The 19,136-nt window shown below is 45.4% G+C and overlaps 1 protein-coding gene across 1 annotated transcript in view; it reads left to right on the top strand.

Moving 5' to 3' along the window:
* Positions 1-19,136, top strand: part of AGMO (alkylglycerol monooxygenase) — a 241,059-nt gene that overhangs the window by 76,553 nt on the left and 145,370 nt on the right. The gene's annotated exons all lie outside the window — the stretch shown is intronic.

Below are 19,136 nucleotides of genomic sequence, written 5' to 3'. Positions count from 1 at the left end.
TGTATTTCAATATTGCCGATGTAAAATGATCTTGTGTTAGCAAGGTCTGCAGAAAAGCCTCTCCAGAAGAGGAGGTGCCAGGAAGCCTCTGTGGGATATCTTCTAAATAAAACAAATTCCATTTTGCAAAACGTGGCTGATTGTGAAGCACCACAGGGCGGCCGAGCAGCTGGCACCGGGCGTTATTAAATGTTTCTTTTAGGAATGTGTCGACCCTGAAGATGCTGTTATATTTTTACATTGACCACCTGCTCCCGACCACTTCTCTTACTCCACACTCTAATTGAAATGCTCAACCTCTGCTTTTATTTGACAGCTGCTTGGCACTAGGGATGACGTCTGTTCTTTAGATGTAGCAGAGCTGGGTTTGTTGTTTGGCACAGCTCACCACTATCATGGGATGGTGATCTATCTGTGGTTTTGCATAGAATTGGGTAAACCTCTGGCAGTGAAAACACTGCACATAGTTGTATTATGGCTTTATACAGTCTGGTAATATGGAAACTATAGAAGTCTATGAGGCAATGCCTAGGAAATGGGGCTCTGGGCAGCTTTACCTTCCTTCCTTGGAAATGCCTCTATTGTTGGGCCAAATGTGGACAGCAGGGTGCAAGATTTTTTTGCTCTTCGATTGCTATCCTGCTTTTCGGGTGTTCCTCAGAAAATGGTGCCATGGGCATTGCCCACTTTTTGTAGCCTTCCAAATGGACTTCAGCTATAACAGTCGCTGTGTCTTGATACTTAGATGCCCCCAAGACTTACAGTAGGACTAAACTGGAGGTTGCAGGAAGCATACACAACGTACATATGAGATGGTAATGTTATACAGTTGGAGGATGGGTGAATGACAGAATAGAAATGAAGATGTACTTGACTTACCCTCCTCTGAAATACAATCCAGCAAAGCAACCCAAAAAAATCAAAAGTATAGCGAGCACCTGAGGAGCCGGTGCAGGGGATGGGAGTGGCAGTGACCCTGATCAGATGATGTGTCATAGTGTACTCCCTCAAGCTATTCATGATATACTCCCTCAGGCTATTGCTTCCTGGGGCTTGGTGCAATGAAAGACTCCAAAGTATAAGAATAAAAGTCTCTCTTTACTTAGTGGACAAGATAAATTGTAGTACATCCAGCTGTGGTTTCTAAGTGCAATCTCTACTTTCAGAGGATGAGGTATAGTGGCTGGCAAAGTGGCAGTCAATGGCACCTCTGATGTGCTATCTTGCTAATGACTCTCTCTTGAACTTCTGGATAACAGCTGTATGCTGGCAGTTGTGGCTATGGGGTTCCATTGTGTAATGTAGGCTTTGACTTGGTCTGGCCTGGAGCTAATCTAGGTGATGGATGTCTGAACCATAGTCCCTCATCTGCAGCAGGGTCTGTTAAATCTGTGGCTTGCTGTTTACTCTGCTGACTATAAACACTGTAGGTTTTCTGATATCTGGAGTTTTAGTATTGTTGCAGTCTCTCTGGAGTTGTAGCCTCACAGGAGAATTGGTTCAATAACTGTCCCTTGGAGTAGAAGCTATCAGACGAGCTTCCTCTCTCTTCACTAATATCTCTAGAATGCCCCCTTTTGGCAGGAAGCAGGAACAGCCTACTCCTACCAAGAGGGGAGGAATGGAATGGTTAGTCCCATTCCTAATGCCAACCACTGACAACTGTACCTCATCTGCTGTTGTACATTACAACAGGGACATGGTAAAAACATGAAATATAACAAATATTGGAGATACCCCCAGATCTGGGGTGCTGGAAAATCAACTTGTCCAACAGACAAACCATGGAGGACCACAGGTCCCAGCCACCAGGATACACTGAGAGGATACAACAAGATATTAATTTTGGAAGCAAATGCACAGAGCATGAAATATTCCAACACCAGAGAAGCAAAAAGCCTGGATATATAAAGGCTAAGCAATCGACAGGTCCACCCTAAATTAACCTGGCCAAACTAGGTGATAACCTAACCCTCACTCGGATAAAAGTGAATGCTAGTAAACAAGTGGACATAAAGTAAAAGGGAAATTCCGATTGCGGGTAACACTTAGCTACCATCTACAACTTGCTCTCACTATATATATATATAATGGGACCCTTTAATATTGTATCAAATATATGCCAGTTTCTGCCAACTCCTCCCTTTTCTCCATGGTCCAGGAGGGCTCAGGACCTTTAGGCCTCTTTCACACGGGTGTTCCGGATTTGCTCCGGATGCGTCGCGTGTGCATTGTGGGAAAACCGCGCGAGTAGGCACGCAATTGCAGTCAGTTTTGATTGCGTTCCGATGTTCATTTTTTTTCCGCGCGAGTGCAATGTGTTTTGCACGCATGTGAAAAAAAGCTGAATGTGGTACCCGGACCCAAATCCGGACTTCTTTACTGAAGTTCGGGTTTGGGTTAAGTGTTCTATTAATTTTAGTATTTTCCCTTATAACATGGTTATAAAAGAAAATAATAGCATTGTTAATACAGAATGCTTACTAAAGTGTGGCTTGAGGGGTTAAAAAAAAAATTATAATTAACTCACCTCATCCTCTTGTACGCGCAGCCGGCATCGTCTTCTTTCTTCTTCTTTCAGGACCTGCAACAGGACCTTTAAAGACGAAATCTTCTATCTTCATTGAGCAGGACCTGCGATTACGTCATCAAAGGTCCTTTTGCAGAGGAAGAAAGAAGACATGTCGGCTGTGCGAACAAGAGGATGAGGTGAGTTAATTTTTTTAACGTTTTTTTAACCCCTCAAGCCACATTTTAGTAAGCATTCTGTATTAAGAATGCTATTATTTTCCTTTATAACTATGTTGTAAGGGAAAATAATACAGTAAATCACCGCTCATGTGCACAGCCCCATTGAAGCGAATGGGTCCGGATTCAGTGCGGGTGCAATGCGTTCACCTCACGCATTGCACCTGCGCGGAATTCTCGCCCGTGTGAAAGGTGCATTAGATTAGGGCTTTATAGGTCGTAGTAAAAAAAGAGCTCTGAAGCACCATTTATTTCCTTTGGGGTCATATACGACACTGTACTTCCCTAGCAATTGTGGGGGTCTCCACTGATTTCTGGCTCCCAAACTTTGAGAAGGGGCTCCCCTAGACTGACATTCATTGTAAAAGAATATGTAAAAGGGTATTCCCACCTACCACAGAATAAGTGATTTTTATTGGATTTTTAGTCCAATTGCTGAGGCTCCCAACACTGTTTCAATGTATCCCATAGACTGCCATGGGTCTTCTTGGCATGCATTCCATACCACACCTAACCATAGGGGGAGAAATAGAGGTGGGTTGGGGTTGCCATTGGTTGGACTTCTTCTTTTTATAAATAAGTGCTGAATACAGTAATGAAAGCGAGAAACCCAATATACCCCTTTAATGTCTAATAAGTGGGGGATAATACCTCTGAGACCTCACCGATCAGGATAAAAGGCAGCCATATCTGGCCTAATGTGGTGGCGACACATCCTGATTGAGAAATATATACAGGCTATAAGGGGTGGATGAGGTATGGCGATCGGTTTAGGTGGCGCTGCCCTGGAGATAAGTGGAGGCGGCAGCAGGGCAGGGAAGTGAGCGCTTCCGTTGTGGAAGCGCTCATCTCACTATATTCAGCATGTATTGTCTCCCTGCCCCACTGTTCCTTACGATAGGTTCAGGCCTAGTGCCTTTAGCTTATCATAAGCCTGTGCAGGCGGCGAGATGAGTCTGACGCCATCATCATCGCGCCGCCTAAGCCGGGCAGCGTACAGCATGGGACATAGGCTGGAAGAGGTCTGCACCGTATCGCGCCATGGAGGTATGTGAGTATTTTTTTTATTTTACTTGACACCATGCTGTTTGGTCAATATGGAGAAAGAATGAGAGAAGCCTTATGGGGGCATCTACTGGGGGTACAATATAGGGGTATTTTATACTGGCACACATTATGGGGGCACTATGGGGACGTTGGCTCTACTGGGGCACTTAAAGGAGGTATTTTTTTGTACTGGCATACAGTAGGGGGCATTGGCACACATTATTGGACACTATGGGGACACTGTGGGGCATTTGTTTGTACTGGCACAGATCAGAGGGCATTTTATGCACTGGTGCACATTAGGGGGAATTTTTCTACTGTCACACATTATAAGGAGAATTATTACTACTGCGGGGGGATTATGGGGACATGATTACTATAGTATGGGCACTATGGGAGCATTATTACTTCTGGGGCACAGTGGAGACATTAGTACTGTTGAGGGCACTGTGGGGGCACTATTACTACTAAGTTCAGTCTGGCAGAGAATTATTACTATTGGTGGTACTTTGGGGAGCACTATTACTGTGGGGGCACCCTGGCACAGTATCAGCTTAGCACAGTTATTTTTGGGGGATGTTATGTTTACCCTATTAGTGCCAGGGACACTGTTTCCTGGGTGCAGTTATTTTTTAGGGCACCGTGTGCCAATAATTATTGAAGAGGGCACTATATGTGTGGTACCAGTATTTTGAGGGGCACGGCGGAAACAGTATTAGAGGTGGCAGGATGGGGTGTTCAGAAGGTGGGAAGATGATGGAAAAGTAGGAAAATAAGATGCCTGTTAAACTGCAAAGAAAAGAGATGGCTGAAAGAAGTCATCATGGTGGTCTGGTCTGAGAGGAGAATATGAGGAAAAAGAATGTCTACATCAGAGGAGACATCACTGGATGTACGAGGTATGGGGCGCTGTATCACCCTGTGTGTTTTGGAGTTCTGTATGTAATGTTTTCCAAGTATGTCTTTAACAGTGGTGCTGGAGGGAAGGGGTTAGGTTGAGAATTAGGTTAAAATTTTTGCCTCAGGCAGCAGAAAGGCTAGGTGCAGCCCTACTCACACCATTCGACTTTATGGAAGAGGGATGTTGAGGGTTTGTTCATAAATAGGACTCTTAAAGAGGACTGGTCAACTCTCATGTTTTGCTGTTTTGCTATTTTTATTCCTTGTGCAATAACAATTTTGCAGCATCTTTTTATATAAATCTATGTTATGCCATTTGTTTATTATTCCTACTAGAAATTTATGAATGAATTGAAAGTAGTTTGCAATGAAGGTCCAGCTGGGTGTTACCAGTTGGAGGTGTGTCCCTGTACATACTGGTAGCACTGATTTGAATGGAGTGGTGGTTGAGCATGCACATGGCCCCTGCATTAAAACTTTTAAGGAATTGCCAAAACTAGCAGAGTACTATCCACAGAAGGGGTAATAAGTGTCTGATTGGCGAGGGCCCAATTAATGGACCCCCAACTGATCACAAGAATGGGGGATCATCCCTCCCCACTTGAATACAGAGTACTGCTGCTCCATTTCTACTCTAAGGGACCACAAAAGATATTGCGCTCGGCTATCTCCAGCAATTACATAGAGTTTGAATTGAGCCTCACCTGCATGAATGACCACAGCTCTATTCATATGAGGGGCACTGGCAGGGGTGCACCACCAATGAGGCCAGGTAGGGCGATTGCCACAGGCAGCACCAAGTAGGGGCAAGAGGGGGGCAGTGGAAGGGCCATGGGCAATGAGCTCTTTCATTGTGGCAAAGGGGTTTAGGTTAAGAAATTGGCATTGGGGGGGGGGGGGGGCGTTTCAGTTTTTGCCTCAGGCAGCAGAAAGGCTAGGTGCACCCCTGGGCACAGGACCCCCATTCTCATGATCCTGTGGGGGTCCAAGCAGTTGGCCCACCAGCAATCATACACTTATCATATCACCCATCCTGTCTGGGACAACTCCTTTAACCATTCATCTTCTCGATATGGAAAATACATTTGCAAAAAATGTAAAAAATGGCTAAAATTCTGCCTTTTCTATTAGTTTCGAAGTGCACATGGTCTTCCTTTGCGTTGGATTGTCTCTGAATTGTTTTTGTGATTTTACAGCGAGAATGTTTTACATACATTTGGGAATTCAGAATTTTGTTTCATCAATCTGATTGTAAATCTACAAAGATCTTTCCAAGTCAGGAGGCCGGGGGTTCAGGGTCAGGTAGTTACACAGCTTAGATACTGCATCCCTGCGAGGAGCAGAGCCGTTTGTCATGTGCCGTGCACCGGGCCAGATGAAGGAAGCCATAAAATTCAGCCGCCTGCTGGAAGCCTTGTTTGTTCACATTGGAAAATCACATTAAAGCTGAAATAATAAACTGAGCTTTCAAACATTCCTGATCCCCTTATTTAATTGCTTAAATTTCTACACTCACCTAAAGAATTATTAGGAACACCATACTAATACGGTGTTGGACCCCCTTTTGCCTTCAGAACTGCCTTAATTCTACGTGGCATTGATTCCACAAGGTGCGGATAGCATTCTTTAGAAATGTTGGCCCATATCGATAGGATAGCATCTTGCAATTGATGGAGATTTGAGGGATGCACATCCAGGGCTCGAAGCTCCCGTTCCACCACATCCCAAAGATGCTCTATTGGGTTGAGATCTGGTGACTGTGGGGGCCATTTTAGTACAGTGAACTCATTGTCATGTTCAAGAAACCAATTTGAAATGATTGGAGCTTTGTGACATGGTGCATTATCCTGCTGGAAGTAGCCATCAGAGGATGGATACATGTTTTCATTCTGTTTACGCCAAATTCGGACTCTACCATTTGAATGTCTCAACAGAAATCGAGACTCATCAGACCAGGCAACATTTTTCCAGTCTTCAACAGTCCAATTTTGGTGAGCTCGTGCAAATTGTAGCCTCTTTTTCCTATTTGTAGTGGAGATGAGTGGTACCCGGTGGGGTCTTCTGCTGTTGTAGCCCATTCGCCTCAAGGTTGTGCGTGTTGTGGCTTCACAAATGCTTTGCTGCATACCTCGGCTGTAACGAGTGGTTATTTCAGTCAACATTGCTCTTCTATCAGCTTGAATCAGTCGGCCCATTCTCCTCTGACCTCTAGCATCCACAAGGCATTTTCGCCCACAGGACTGCCGCATACTGGATGTTTTTCCCTTTTCACACCATTCTTTGTAAACCCTAGAAATGGTTGTGCGTGAAAATCCCAGTAACTGAGCAGATTGTGAAATACTCAGACCGGCCCGTCTGGCACCAACAACCATGCCACGCTCAAAATTGCTTAAATCACCTTTCTTTCCCATTCTGACATTCAGTTTGGAGTTCAGGAGATTGTCTTGACCAGGACCACCCCCCTAAATGCATTGAAGCAACTGCCATGTGATTGGTTGACTAGAAAATTGTATTAATGAGAAATAGAACAGGTGTTCCTAATAATTCTTTAGGTGAGTGTATATTTCTCAGCACATTTTTACCATTTAAATAAAAAAATATAAATAATAATAGTAATAATAATATATTAATATATAATATAATAATAAACATATAGTGAAATTCCTTTAATCCAACATATATTAAAGAGGTTGTGCGGGTTCAGAGCTGAACCCGGACATATCCCCATTTTCACCCAGGCAGCCCTCCTGACTTGAGCATCGGAGCAGTTCATGCTCCGATGCTCTCCTTTGCCCTGCGCTGAGTTGCGCAGGGCAAAGGCATTCCTTAAGGCTGCCAGGTGGAGGCTTCCGCCCATCAGAGTCGGGGATGTCACCGGCACTGATGGGCGGGCTTTAGTGCTGCCCTAGCCTGTAAAACGGCTAGGGCAGCGCTAAAGCCCGCCCATCAGAGCCGGTGACGTCACCGAACACACTGTTGAGCGGATGCCATTGCCCAGCAGTGTTTTATAGTAAATAAAAGAACCCTTGCCCTGCGAGATCCTGTGCAGGGCAAGGGAGAGCATTGGAGCATGAACTGCTCCGATGCTCAAGTCAGGGGGACTTCCTTGGTGAAATTATGGGTATGTTCGGGTTCAGCTCTGAACCCGGACAACCCCTTTAATCCAAAAAGTGTCATCATTCATTTTTTTCCAGGGTAAGTTCAGAATCAGAAGACTGAACAGTGAGAACTGGGAATTGGCAATTGGGAAATTGGCAAATTTTCGGATTATTTTTGCCGCCCCTTGTGTTTCTCAAGCCTTCTATAATTGTCTTTGCTTTTATAATTTACTATCAATTGTCCAATAATCCATCATCTACCATTTCTGCATTAGTGGAATTATAACCTCACACCTCAGGATAAGGCATCAATATCTGATCGGTGAGGGTCTGATACTTCACTTCAGTAGGAACATCGCTGCAGTAACCAGCCCTGTCCGCTACACAATCGATGGAGCTGTATAGTCCTGTCACCGGACCTACTGCAGAACAGCTGATCGGTGGGAGTGTCGGTCCCCTGCTGATTAGATATCCTGTTCTGTTTTCTAAGATGATATGGAAAGGTGAGCTTGGCATTTGCAGGCACTTATGGATATTGGTGTCCACGGTGTAATACAAGCCTGGAGTTAGACTGGCCTGGAAGAGGTCTGAGTTTTGGTCCCTCACCTGCAGCAGTATCTGTAAAGCTGTGATTTTCCTGATTAGGCTGTGTTCACTCTTCAGCCATTTAGTCAGTTATTTCCATCAGTTATTGTGAGCCAAAACTAGTAGAAAAGCCTACACATAGATAAAGTATAATGGAAAGATTTTCTCCTGTTCTGTGTTTTTGACTCACACCTGGTTTTGGCTCACAATAACTGAAGTGTGAACACAGCCATACTCTGCAGACGAAGCACTCTGAGACTTTTTGAAAGCAGTATTCTTGACTCCCACAATCTTCCTGGAGTAGGGTCCCTTCGAGTCGGAGCTTTGGCATGTGCTCTCTATCAGGGGCGTAGCTAGAAATGCATGGGCCCCATAGCAAAAAAAAATTATGGGCCCCCCCCCCCCCCATAACAGTGTCCCTGACAGTGACTGACCCCCAACAGGGGGTGGAGGCCGACAACTATTGTAAGACGGACCCTGCGTTCCTTATGTAAGTGAGCTTAAAGGGAACCTGTCACCAAAAAATCACTTAATAAGCTGTTAATAGTACCTTTTAGTGCTGCATAGTAGTTTCCTAATGCACTTTTTCTTCATTTAGCCTCCTTGAGAAATCGATGTTTTATTCAGCCGCTGCCCCGTGCTTCAAGTCAGGTTTGAAGTCAAGGGGGCAGCGGCCTAGGCGTCTCCAATCCTGCTCTCCCCGCCTCCCGCCGCCTTTATTGACACGCCGGATCTCAGTGCCGGGACCACGCTCCCAGCCCGCATGCGCAGTAAAGGGCTGCTGTAGCCTGTAGCGCAATCCCGGCTCCGGCTCGTACACTCAGCCGGCTTCAGTTTCGCTACTGCGCATGCGCCCGCCTTACATACTAGCGCAGTTACAGAAGATGCTGGGCACATGCGCAGTAGCGAAACTGAAGCCGGCTGAGTGTACGAGCCGGAGCCGGGATTGCGCTACAGGCTACAGCAGCCCTTTACTGCGCATGCAGGCTGGGAGCGCGGTCCCGGCACTGAGATCCGGCGTGTCAATAAAGGCGGCGGGGAGAGCAGGATTGGAGACGCCTAGGCCGCTGCCCCCTTGACTTCAAACCTGACTTGAAGCAGGGGGCAGCGGCTGAATAAAACATTGATTTCTCAAGGAGGCTAAATGAAGAAAAAGTGCATTAGGAAACTACTATGCAGCACTATAAAGGTACTACATACTAGTACATACTTTGCACAAGTTTATTAGTTACAACTTAAAGGGAACCTGTCACCAAAAAAATCGCTTATTAAGCTGTTAATAGTATTTTTTGGTGACAGGTTCCCTTTAAGTTGTAACTAATAAACTTGTGCAAAGTATGTACTAGTATGTATACTACTATCTAATAATCCTTATCTATCACTTGACACTTCACTAACTTACTGGGGACAGTCAGGACTCCTCTCCACGCCAGACTTTTTCTTTTTACTGTGGCAGACTGCTGGCAGTGCACAAAAGATCAGAATCCATTCACTTCTGTATTGATGACTGATCCTGAAGATCAATTAGGCACACTGGGCGCGGGGGGGGCGGGCAGGCAGGCTCCCGCTCTTCACATTCAAAATAGGCAGCCGGCGGCAGCGTAACGTGACGTCACTTCACTCCGTCACTCCGCACGTGCATGGCTGGCAGTGCAGGAGGCGGAGCACAGGGGTGTGATTAGGCTGTGCCCAGGCACACCTCGTGCGCACGCCTATGGGTACGCCCCTGTTCCGGCCCCCTCCACCACCTACCTCATCTTCTGCCCCGGGCCCGCCTGCTCCAGTCCTGAGTCCTGACTTGACGCGGCTTCCCCCCAGCCAGGCCTGAGCCGCGGACCGCCCACGCCCCACCCACTACACTGGGCGGGCGGTCGGGCCTGGCTGTCAGTGCCTGTGTGTGTGTTAATAAAAAAAAAAAAAAAAAAAAAAAAAAAAAAGAATGCGATCCGGACGGGCCCCCAGTGGCGTAGGGCCCCATAGCCACTGCTATGGTTGCTATGGCGATCCCTACGCCACTGCTCTCTATCTTCTCCACTATATTTTAGGAACTCTCCCTCCTGGCAGACAGAAGGACCAGCCCACTCCTATCAAGAGGGGAGGAACAGGGAGGTTAGCCCTGTTCCTGCCAACCATACCGCATCTGCTGGAGTACATGGCAGAAACGTGGCATAACATTACAGTGCATAAGAATAAACATTTACAGATACCGCCAGGTCTGGGGTACAGCACAAGGTCCTCCAAATCCACTGATCACATGACCTGACTTCTTTCCCAAGGTCCCTTTGGTCTTCAAGCATTAATATTTCAGGATACAGGGAGGCTGCATTGTGATTGTATGCCTTAAAATGAGCTGGAAACAGCAAAAGAATAAAATGGAATATTAAAAAACATAATTCTGTAAGACATTACCTTTTGCATTCCAGTAGTCTGATTTTAGAAGCCTTCCCACCATCATTTCTTTGCATACTGAAGTGTGTTACATGTAGATAAGGACTGGTGCACAGGGAGTTTTTCCACCTTCAGAGACATAGTAGTGCTGTCAAGTTGAATTTTTGCCATGATTTGCACAGAATAACAGAAAAAAACATAATTTAGGCTACTTTCACACTTGCGTTAGGAGCGGATCCGTCTGGTGTCTGCACAGACGGATCCGCTCCTATAATGCAAACGCTTGCATCCGTTCAGAACGGATCCGTTTGCATAACCATGAACAAAAAAAAAAAAAAAAAATTTTTTTAGTTTTTTTTGTTCATGATAATGCAAACGGATCCGTTTTGACTTTACATTGAAAGTCAATGGGGGACGGATCCGTTTGAAAATTGAGCCATATAGTGTCATCTTCAAACGGATCCGTCCCCATTGACTTAGGCTACTTTCACACTAGCGTTCGGAGCGGGTGCGTCTGATGTTTCATCAGACGGATCCGCTCCGATAATGCAGACGTTTGCATCCGTTCAGAACGGATCCGTCTGCATTATTACTTAGAAAATTTTCTAAGTCTGAAAGTAGCCTGAGCGGATCCGTTCAGACTTTACATTGAAAGTCAATGGGGAACGGATCCGCTTGAAGATTGAGCCATATGGTGCCATCTTCAAGCGGATCCGTCCCCATTGACTTTCATTATAAGTCTGGACGGATCCGCTCGCCTCCGCACGGCCAGGCGGACACCCGAACGCTGCAAGCAGCGTTCAGGTGTCCGCTCACTGAGCGGAGCGGAGGCTGAGCGCTGGCAGGCGGATGCATTCTCAGTGGATCCGCCTCCACTGAGAATGCATTAGGGCCAGACGGATGCGTTTGGGGCCGCTCGTGAGCCCCTTCAAACGGAGCTCACGAGCGGACACCCGAACGCTAGTGTGAAAGTAGCCTTACATTGTAAGTCTGGACGGATCCGTTTGCCTCCGCACGGCCAGGCGGACACCCGAACGCTGCAAGCTGCGTTCAGGTGTCCGCCTGCTGAGCGGAGCGGAGGCTGAACGCTGCCAGACTGATGCATTCTGAGCGGATCCGCGTCCACTCAGAATGCATTAGGGCAGTACGGATCCGTTCGGGGCCGCTTGTGAGAGCCTTCAAACGGAACTCACAAGCGGAGCCCCGAACGCTAGTGTGAAAGTAGCCTTAACTGTGCGAATAAGGTCATAGAGGATCAAGGCACGGTTTACAATAGCTGATTGTCAGTATGTATAGTAATTCAGCTATAGATTAGAGATGGTGCTGTGGTTTCTTGCTGCGTAGAGGCTGGAAGAGCTGCTTTTTTAGTGTCTATCTGCAGCACGCCAGACCTGCAGGGTGTTGCGATTGTGAGGTCACGGTTATGGGCAATCGAGGGTTACTCACTGTTTGGAGGAGAACCCTGGGCAGGCATGCGGCAGTGAAGGAGAGGCTGACACAAAGTTCCTCTGGGGCACACTCTGTATGTAGGGACCAGGCCTGATGGTGGATGAGGTGCCCTGGATGTTGCAGGTGTTTTGAGTGCCTGGGGCAAGGTCCCTTTAAGGATCGTGACGCCAGTGCCGGTAACGGTGGCACACCGATTTATAGGAGCAGTAATTGAGGTACACAGATGGTATGATGAACCAAACGTTGCTTTACTTAAAACAGTCCAAACTTTGTACATACAGTTGGTAATGGTGCAGTCCCTTTTTAGCATATATTCCACAAGCAGGCTTACTTTCAATAATGGCAGGTATAATCTTGCAAGATACTTGGAGGGTAAACAGTTAATGCTTCACAGTCCAGGCTGCACTATCTCCACAGCTATTCTGGCTGGCTGTATCCCAAGGCCCGGATGCCTAAATGCCGGCTTTAATCCTTGGTAAAATAATCTTCCTCCCGTATTGACCCTTGCTTCTATTTTATAGTACCTCTGCCCATCAGCTTACTTGTCTGAGCTGGTTGTACTGTCCTTGCTTGGTATGTAGGTGGCTGCAGGTTTCTCCCAGGAGGTAAGTTCTTCTTCTGGGGTGTTTCTTCTGAGCTAAGCTTAGACTCAGGAACTTCAGACTGACTAGGCTACACTTCTAGCCACCTGGACTGAACTACTTCTCCCCTGTCGGGGCCTACCTATATATACTCAGGGCTCTCTAGCTCCCTCTAATGTCTAGGAGGCTAAACTACACCCTAACAGGCCTGACACCCAGCAAACACAGGGAAATGAACATTAAACATCACATTAATGCAAAAAGACTTGTTAACCCTTGTGGAGTGCCCACCTTTACCTAGTGGGACACTACATATCCACATGGCTGCTGCAGAGAATACTTAGTCTGCGATATTGGTCAAAACGGAAATCCTGAGGAAGATTCTTGAGTAAGGCTCCCTTTACACGCAAATTTGCTCAGGAGGTTTTTTTTTTTAGCGCATGCTGTTTTTAGTGGTGTTTTTCTGTTACATGTGTAATTACTTTTTTTTTCCAGGCAATTTTTCCCTATAAAGAAGTGGGATTAAAAACCACCTGTAAAAAAAAAACTACTGCTTTAACCTGTTGCATTTTTTTTAAGTCAGACGCCATAAGCACCGCCAAATTGAATAAAAAAATCCAATACAAAAATATTTGGCAATACAATGATAGAAAAACTGCCCCCAAAGGTCACTGCCCTCACTCAGCCTCCCCAACAGACCCATCACAGTCAATGGCTGCACACTCTCCCCGTCCCACAAGTCCGCTGCCTTGGGGTAACTTTTGATTCTGCTCTGTCCTTCAAACTGCACATCCAAGCCCTTTCCGCCTTCTGCCGGTTCCAACTCAAAAATATCTCTGCAAAATCCACACATTCCTTAACCAGGAGTCTGCAAAAATGCTTGTACATGTCCTCATCATCTCCCCCCTGGACTACTGTAACATCCATCTACCCTCAACTTTGCTGCCCGACTAATCCACCTCTCACCTCGTTATTCTTCTGTCTCTTCTCTCTGCCAACCCCTTCGCTGGCTCCCTGTTACAGCATCCAGTACAAGACACTATCTATGACATACAAGGCCGTCCACAAACTATCCCCTCCAGACATCTGTGATCTGATCTCCTGATACCTTCCCACACGTAATCTCTGATCCCAACAGGACCTCCTTCTCTATTCTACTCTTATCTACTCTTCCCCCAGTCGCCTCCAAGATTTATCCCATGCATCCCCCATATTCTAGAACTCTACCCCAACACATCAGACTCTCACCCACAGTGGAAACCTTCAAAAGCAATCTAAAAGCCCACCTCTTCAGACAAATCTACAACCTACAGTAACCTTGTGGCCACTATACCACCATATGACCAGCTGCTACCCTCACCTACTGTATGCTTCCCCCATCCCTTGTAGATTGTAAGCTCTCGCGGGCAGGGTCCTCTCTCCTTCTGAAGCAGTTTGTAATTTGTCTTGTTCATGCTTAGTGCAATTGTTTTATATTATGTATGTAAATCCCTTAACAGGTTGCCGACCTAGGACGAGAATGTTCGTCCTAACTGGCCGGTACTTAACGCCTTAGGATGAGCATTCTCATCCTAGGGTTAACCGGCTGCCCCACACGCACTGCCTTGATCAGCAGCCGGACCCCTGCTGTATCTGCTGGCATCGGTGAAAACACTGATGCCGGCAGATTGACCCCCTGTATGCCGCGGTCACGCTTGTACATCCCCATCGTGTCCCTGTGCTATGGTGACGGAGAACCGATGGTTGCTATGGCAGCCCCTATGCCTTGCACAGGCATCGAGACTGTCAGCTACAGAAGCCCAAGAGATCCAGCCCCAGGACTGGGTCTCCTAGGCAACTGTCAGCGTCTTACAATGTAAGGCACCGACAGTTCAATACAGCACAATACAGATGTATTGTGCTGTATTGAAACAGGGATCAGACCCTGAAATGTTGAAGTCCCATAGTGGGACAAAAATAAAAAATAATATAAGTTAAATAAAAGTGTTTTTAACAATAAAAAAAATTAAAGTTTCAATTAAAAAAAGCCCCTTCCCCATAAAAAGAGACATATAAAATTGTAAAAAATAGAAAACAAAAATCACACATATTAGGTATCGCCGTGTCCGTAACAACCTGCTCTATAAAAAAAATATCCCATGATCCACCCCGTCCGGTCAACACTGTACTGTAGAAATAAAAAAATAAAAACTGTGCTAAAAGCCTAACTAGCCTATTCCTACTTTTATCTATGCCCCCGTTACGCCAAAAATCTAACTTTTATAATATGCTAATTAGCCTCTAGGAGCGGAGGGGGGGGGGGCGTTGTTCCTGCTCCTAGAGGCTCCGTTCTCCCACCTTTGTCACCTCCCTCCCTTGCAGCCTGCGAGCGTCTTTCCCTCACCGTGCCTGCGCCGAATGCTGAACGGCGCGAGATTTCACCAGAGCACAGGGCTGGCAGACAGATGCGAGCGCTGCCTGGCCCTGTCAATCAGGACGTGGAGGGAGGCGACAAGGTGGGAGAACGGAGCCTCTAGGAGCAGGAACAACGCCCCCCCCCCCCCCCTGCTTCTAGAGGCTAATTAGCATATTATAAAAGTTAGATTTCTGGCGTAGCTTAATAGGGTTAAATCTGGTGACAGAATCCCTTTAAAAAATAAATAATAATAATAATAGTGATTATAAATAATAAAAGGAGGTGGTGCTAACATATTTCCAAACACTGAAAATTTCAGCAATAGCAAACAGTATTGCTACAATGTTTACTATACTTTATAACACATACCATACATTATATCCGTACAACAGGAGACTCTTGGACCTCTTTATATAAGAGGGGTGAGCTTTATTTGGCACCTTCTAGTAGATGTTGGGTAGACAAATAAACAAAACCCACTGAAGAGTCATCATGTAAATGATTCCTACTGTAAGTAGCAATTATAGCTGGTGGAGACAACAATAGAAGAAAAAATAATAAAGTTGTCTTTCCTAATTTGCCGGGATAATAAATGGTGCGGTTGGAGAGTGAACAATACGAGACAATCAATCCTCTTACATAAACAGCAGTTCAGGGGTGGTCCCCTCCATTGTACTCTTCAGCGCTGCCAAAATATTTTTCTAAGCAATGCATTTCATCTCTTCTACTGGGAAGTTTTTCACACATGCTAAAAATACTATGGGAGTATTCCTCGTGCCAGACTCAGACATGGACACCACGAGAACTTTACTTAGCAGGAGATTATCAGCAGAGCTTCTGGACGGGCTTAGAAAATGTAGATCGAAAGAAGCATACTTTGTATCACACAAAATAAGTGCCCCCCACTCTACATTTTTAAGGCCCCTTATGGTGTCCCTTCTTCCCTAGAATCTTGTTCGGTATCCATTATAGCTTGTTGTAGATTTTTCAATAATCTATAGATATGGCATTGGAATTTTTTAGGGTACGACTTCCCCTCCAGAGTGGGGCTAGGCCATAGACATAACTGTAGGGAGTGCGGTGGTTGGTGGTGTACAAGGGTCTTTTTGCCCTAGTTAGCCCAATTGCTTTTTACTGCCCTATGAGGCAAGACACCTCACATACAAACGATAAAAGTGGGAAATAGGGATTATACTAAATTAAAGTGGTATTATACCTGCTATCAATGAAAAAAATAGAAGCTCTTTGCGCATATATTTGATCAAACGTGTGTCGGGCCCATCTACCAGCGTCAAGGCGGCTTCCGCAGATGGGTCCCTAACACTAACAGAACTGCCTCTCTTGGACTTACCTAAGCCTACATTGTTCAGGGCGGTGTAGGAACCAGCTACATTTATACTCTGCTCAGAAGGCCCAGACAGATGGGCTGGAAGTGTTCAATCTTAAAGAGGCCGCTACCCTCAATATATACTACAAGAAAAGTTAGACTAGCACATTCATAGTCGCAGGTGCACATCCATAAAGCTAGCAAAGAGCTTCTATTGTTTTCATTTATAGTAGGTATAATACCACTTTAATTTAGTATAATCCCTATTTAAAAATTCATACTGGACAACCCCTTTAAAAACTCCAGCTTCTAAATTTTATTCAGTATTGGGACATGCTTGCAAAACCCTTGAAGGCTGCAATTCATATCACAACCACTGGGCGGACGCACAGATAGCGTAAACAACTCCCAACAGAATATCACAAGATTTTTTATTTTTTTTTCAAAGCTGGTCATCAGGCAAAACTGCTGACAGTTAGTTCAATGGGCATCAAGTGGAGTTATTGATCCTATCAGGGCAACATTTAGTAGGTGGAATACACTCACCAGCTCATCCCCATGGGTGTCTCATTGATGGCTTCATTTAAAGGGTTCATTCCTAGTGACTAATTATTGCACTCTATTTTGATTCTTATGGGTCCATTATAAATTAGCATTTATAGTCTGAATGTAAGAACAAAAATGTCATCTATCTTACTGCAGCTCTTGAGTCTTTATCACTGCTTATCAAGTTTTTTTTTTTTTTTTGTTTTTTTTTAGCTTATTTCTTTCTTTCTTTTTTTTTGGATCCTGAAATAAGGATGCTACTTGTAACTGAGGCGACACATGGGTGTACACTGTATACTACTAATGGCATGAGTCCCATTAAGTGACTTTTAATCCGACACTGCTCACACTCTGCAGAAGGATGGCTCTTATCCATCCCCTTGATGGAGAGTTTCGTCACTCTGTCCCACGTTCCGTCATCTCTGTCGCTTAGTTATGGCTGTGTTGTTTGCTAAGACGCAAATCACATACAGTACTTCTAGGCAGCCCCGATGATTGGATTGCAGCAGCTTCTAATTGGCAGATTCTTGCAGAGCTCAGACACAGCTAGAAGCCATACTTCATGCAGAATGCTGAGGAGTGACTGCTAATTGCACTGACCCAGTGGATCACTGCTAAAATAGTTAATATTGTGATTTACTGTTAAAGGTTAATACTCAGGTTCACCACTTCAGATTTTTTGCTGTGATGATGATTTGTGCACAGTGAATCCAAGGAGGCTACATACAGGGAGGAAGCAGTTAACTTGGCAGTTCCTTTAGTTGGTTGTCGGGAGACAGATTCATCCTGACTCCTCTGGTTAGTTGTCGCTGGTTTACAGACCAGTCTGGCTATAGCAGCCTGTAAGTCTAGCATACTATCATGTGTCTGGCTGCAGCCTCAGTAGAGTTCCTAGCCAGCAGAGCTAGAGAGGCCACTAGGTCTCTTTAGAGGCCTGAAGAAAAACCTTATCCAAGAAAGCACCATTCCTGAGAGTGGAAAACTGCCAGAAAGCAACTCTACTAAGGATTATTCCTCTGAAAGAAAGCCTTGAATATGTACAGAAGGTAGAGAACCATTAAGGCCATGCAGGACTGAAAGTAAGGTAAACGCTCGTTTATAGCGATAGGCTTTACTGCTTGTGATATGAATTGCTTCTGGTACCCACCACACTTCTGAGACGGACTGGCCATCCATTGAAGGGATCTGCACCCTGCAACTGGGAACTGCAGAAGGTATATTTAGAGAGATTCCATGCCTATGGTTATTTCGAGAATAATGCATAGCGTATCTAGAGAGACTCAGGGAGGACTTCTACTATCATCGTTATCTCCTATATAAAGCCTTAGAGAAAACCATGCTGCGTGACATAATGTACCTCAGAACTTGTACTACATACCTCATTATCTACTCAGTAAAGGGCAACTTTATTTATTATAACCAAACAGTGGTGGTCATTGCCTCCACCATCTACCGAACCTGCATCTTCCCTCCTGCCTTGCACCCAACTACTCCTACATCCAACATCAAAAGCACCCCAGCCACCACCAGGCAGGAGTCCTCCCAGTAATCCAGGGTGTGCTACGAGGGAATTAGGGTGCATGGCAAAGGGAGTGCCAGACCGAGGGTACAACTACCACCATCATTGGGATTCCCTTGATGATGAGATGTTAAAATGACAGACAGGAGACCAGGGTCATTGAAGAAACAAGGTTAACTGAAACTCTTTACTTTATTGACAGATGGAGAACACTTCCACACAAAAATGGAGGAGGCTCAAATCTTTGTAAATGCAAATAGTTGTGGCTGAACTGTGTTATTTCTGGAGTTCCCCCAGAGATGGACTTTCATATATAACAATACTAAATGTCCCAATTCAGCCGATGGGTGAAATTCTCACAAAATTCGACGACAATTCTACTGCAGACTGCAGACCCTAAAGGTCCTTTTACACTGACCGATAATCAGGTAGATTATAGAGGATGATAGCTGGTCTGTATAAAAGGTCATCGTGTCATTGACACAGAGATGGGGAGAAAGCTCTCTACCTGTGCCAGAACAAATCTGAAGTTGGCCCTGTAATTCCACAGGGG

Source organism: Bufo bufo, chromosome 5 (genome assembly GCF_905171765.1).
Source record: "Bufo bufo chromosome 5, aBufBuf1.1, whole genome shotgun sequence".
In the NCBI taxonomy this organism is placed as follows: Eukaryota; Metazoa; Chordata; class Amphibia; order Anura; family Bufonidae; genus Bufo; species Bufo bufo.
The sequence above is the reverse complement of the archived record's forward strand: the minus strand, read 5'-3'. Positions and strand labels throughout refer to the sequence as shown.